Source organism: Glycine soja, chromosome 1 (assembly GCF_004193775.1).
Source record: "Glycine soja cultivar W05 chromosome 1, ASM419377v2, whole genome shotgun sequence".
NCBI classification, from domain to species: domain Eukaryota; kingdom Viridiplantae; phylum Streptophyta; class Magnoliopsida; order Fabales; family Fabaceae; genus Glycine; species Glycine soja.
In genome coordinates this window covers 30,916,205-30,920,665 of record NC_041002.1, presented here as the reverse complement: position 1 = coordinate 30,920,665, position 4,461 = coordinate 30,916,205, and the positions used below count along the sequence as shown (strand labels likewise).

Genomic DNA, 4,461 nt, shown 5'->3' with positions numbered 1-4,461 from the left:
GTGCTCTGGGTCAAACACCCACATCACTACATGAAAGAGCTGAGAGCATTTCGGGTTTTACAAGGAACGTCATTTGAAAATTCCGACCACGCCAATGTGACCGGGGTTCAGTGTAGGTTACGAAAATAACATGCATTTCATGAAAAGATAACGTTTACAAAGTCTCTTTCTCTAAGGTTTTTCAAAGGAATCATAAGACATGCAATGGCGGTTCCAAAGTCAGAAAAGATGCAAAGACAAGATGAAACTAACAAGAAACAAGCATAGAACCATGGTTACCTCGAAAGAAAATGAGAGGTCAGATTAGGGTTTTCGTTCTCTACCGAAACTGCAAGCCAAGTTGGAAGATTCCGCTTCGGTTGAAGAGTTCCTTTCGGTGTGGGTTTCCAATGGAGAACAATGATGATTTGTGGTGGCTAATGATGGCTGTGGGTGATGGAGAAAGTTCTTGGAACTTTAGAAATGGCTTTGGAAGAAAGAAAGAAGAAGAAATGACGTTTTTCCTAAGCTACACGAAAGCAAAGGCTGAAATGCTTAAATAAGAGATGCTCTCGGAAACGGAAGCTTCTAGCACACTCCAGACATCTTCTCAAAGATCCGTCAGATCATGGACAAGTGTCTTGTGAAGTTGAAGACCAAATTTCGAGAAGATCCATCAGTTAACGAAGGCGGGGCAGCATTTTTGTTGAGGAAGCTTCATGTAGCTTTCTCTAGAAGCTTCATTAAGAGGCTTCCTCCAGAAGCTTCCTCGTGGCTTCTTTGAGAAGCTTTCTCAAGAGGCTTCTTTGAGAAGCTAGATCCTTATCTATCCACACCCCTCTATTAACTAAATTAACTTCCTTAAAAATAATTACGGATGAAAATAACGCAACAAATAATCAAACATCAAACATAATTACTAATAATATATAGATATATATATCAGGGTGTTACAACTGACCCCTTACCCATGACCGCATGTCTCACACTCTCTCTTCTGTGGGCCAAGCATTAGCATAAAACTCCAGGATTATATCAGGGTCAAACTTAGCCATGGGAGTGTGACCAGCGACGTCCAATGTCGGTGGGCTATCTCCTCCTGAAAATCTATGTACTCATCGTCCCTGAGCTGGACGCGTCTCTCTCTGTGGAACGACCATTCCTTGATGACCTCAAAACATTGCTGGTGCTCGGCGCTCCTGAAACGGTGGCTATCAAACTCGGGAGCGGCACTGGTCCCTTCAGCCGCGGCGTCCCTCCTAGATCTCTTTGTGGAAAGCTTTTTCGGAGCCATTTCCTGCAAGGACAAACATTTGGAAAGTTAATTTACAAGGAAATACCAATTATTACAAACAAGTGCCAAACAATACTTATATGGTGCGAGTGTCAACATGCACTTTACAAAACAATCACATTGGGGCATGTGCTATTTTATGACACATACCTATATACATGCATTTACGCACACACACACATAATTAATTTTCTGGGGTGAGAGGCATTTTATGACCCATATCCACGTATGTTTTTGACAAGCATTTCCATGCTACATCCCACATACATGCATACTTCTTTTGAAAGGCTACCTACTCACAAATATGCATATTTTGAAAGTCATTTTTACGCTACCTATCCACCATATATGCATTTTGAAAGGCATTTTTTTGCTATATATTCATACACTTTGCAAGGCATTTCATGCTATATATTCAACATTTTGCATGGCATTTCATGCTACATATTCAACATCGTTTAGGGTTTAACGTTTTTCTGTTCTAATCATATTGTTCACGTAATGCAATTTTCCATTTTTCTGCTTCTAATTACAATTTTGTTCTTGTTTCTTCTTCTGCTTTCATTTACCTTTCTGTTTCATTTACGTTTCTGCTTCATTTACGTTTCTACTTTTAGTTTCATTTACGTTTTCTGTTTGAATCTATGGAAGGCTAAATATTCTGGTGTTGTTTCCTTTTGCGGACGAAGCTCAACTCCCTTCGAGGTTTTGTTTATAATGTGGCTTCCTGACAGTTTTCCCTTCACCAGTTAACCCATATTCGTTAATATTAATCTGTGCATGCTTCGTGTTCGATTAATTGCCTCTGAGCCTAACTTGCGTTCATGCTTAATGGACGAAGGGTTAACTGGTGTATGTGTTGCCTAATCACGTATTGACAACCCTAAGTTGATTTTTGCTTAGTAAATTGAAATAGGGTTGGATTAAGTGGTTAACTGTTAGGGACGAATTCTCCATAACCCAGGACAAGAGAATGGCTTCGGAATCAGAGGAAACAACCCGTTTTTAATATTATTAGTTTCGTATTCCAGTTTACTTGTTCTGTTCTTTAAATCACAAAACAAACAAACCCCCCCCCCCAATCGTAACTGTTACTACAAGTATATTATGAACATTTGGTTTATCATTACTCGTTGGGAAACGACCTAGGATCACTTCCTAGTTACTGCATTTTCATGTTTATTTGATTCAGGTATGGCCTTGATCAAATTTGGCGCCGTTGCCGGGGAGCAGTGTCCAAAGGTTCATAATAGCTAGTGTCGTGTTAGTGTTTAATTATTTTGTGTTTTATGTTTAATTATTAATGTTGTGTTAGTATGTGTGTTAGTGTTGTTTAGTATCCTGGTATTTTGTTTAGTGTGTGTTCTGTTTAAGTTTTTCTGTTAAGCGCTTCCCCTATTTCAGTTTCAGGTGTTTTGCTGTGAATAGTGTTTTGCGACGGACTTAGCGACCACTTTTGCTTGCGGTAAAACAGAGTAGTAGTAGAAATCATGTAGCGACAGATTTTAGCAACCACCCTTGCTGAATTATTTGGGATTTTTTGTTTTAGTAGCTAGAGTTGTTATTTTTGGCTGAATTTTTTTGTGGTAACTTCTTTTAATCTATATTTTGTGGGAAAAATAGCTAGAGCCTTTAGTTTGGTCAGATTTGAAAGTTCCAAAAAAGTAGCAAATTTTGTTTTTGTCAAAACTTCTAACGGCCATAACTTTTGCTCCGGTTATCAGAATCACAATAATTATATATGTATTATGTGTAGAAGAAAATTTCCTACGCCGTGGTAGCTCGCCATAGGCCGGCTGAGGTCTTCATCGTCCAAAAAAGTGATTCTGTCAAAAGTTTTTTATTTTTCAAGTTTTATTCACTTATTTCTCTCAACCAACCATTTTTAGCTTCCATAGTTAGAATTTGAATTTTTGTTTGAAATTTTATGTTCTATCTTATCATCATTTTATAAGGTTTCTCACAAAATTTCAAGTCATTTGGATATCATTTGAGGGTAGCTGTAGTTCAAACCTACACCTTTATTTACATGACAGGGCAACTAGTTGTGCATGCTGAATGTAGTGTACGACTAGAGGCAATCCATCTGACTTACAACCCTTTGATCCTGAGATAGATAGGACATTTCATAGATTAGTTAGGCATCATTTTATACCTTTTGATCATCCTGAGCATTCCATTACCGGTGAATCTGTGCATTCTGTTATTGGTGATTTTGAACATCCTGATTTTGAGCATTATAATTTTGAGCATTCTGATTTTTGAACATTCCGAGAACATGGCACAACCTCCACCCCGTGAGAGGACTCTAAGGGAAATGGATGCACCTGATTTCACCTACGAAAGCTTGTGCATCCAATACCCTGATGAGGATGTCCCATATGTTCTTAAAACTGGACTGATCCATTTGCTTCCAAAGTTTCATGGCCTTGCAGATGAAGACCCGCACAAACATCTAAAAGAATTTCATATTTTTTGCTCCACCATGAAACCCCGAGATGTTCAAGAGGATCACATATTTCTGAAGGCTTTTCCTCATTCTTTAGAGGGAGTGGCAAAGGACTGGTTGTATTACCTTGCTCCAAGGTCCATCACGAGCTGGGATGACCTTAAGAGAGTATTCTTAGAAAAAAGATTTCCTGCTTCCAGGACCACGGCCATCAGGAAGGATATCTCAGGTATTAGACAACTCAGTGGAGAGAGCCTATATGAATACTGGGAGAGATTTAAAAAACTATGTGCCAATTGCCCTCACCATCAGATTTCGAAGCAGCTTCTTCTCCAATATTTTTATGAAAGACTCAGTAATATGGAGCCCTTGGAGACATGACTCCAGCTGAAGCCAAAAATTTAATTGAGAAGATGGCTTCCAACTCCCAGCAGTTTAGCGCCAGAAATGATGCTATAGTCATTAGAGGAGTGCATGAGGTAGCTACAAACTCATTTGCATCATCTGAAACTAAGAAGCTTGAAGGCAAACTAGATGCATTGGTTAACTTGGTAACCCAGCTGGCCTTGAATCATAAATATGTACCTGTCGCAAGAGTCTGTGGTTTATGCTCCTCTGTTGACCACCATACAGACCTTTGCCCTTCCATGCAGCAACCTGGAACAATTGAGCAGCCTGAAGCTTATGCTGCAAACATTTACAATAGACCTCCTCAACCTCAGAAGCAAAATCAACCACA

General features: G+C 39.2%; 1 non-coding gene across 1 annotated transcript; it reads right to left on the bottom strand.

Moving 5' to 3' along the window:
• Positions 1–3,929: 3,929 nt before the first annotated feature.
• LOC114368986 lies at positions 3,930–4,036 on the bottom strand. Its single transcript, XR_003657465.1, has one exon. It is a non-coding gene; the product is annotated as a small nucleolar RNA R71 (small nucleolar RNA).
• Between the last annotated feature and the right edge of the window lie 425 nt (positions 4,037–4,461).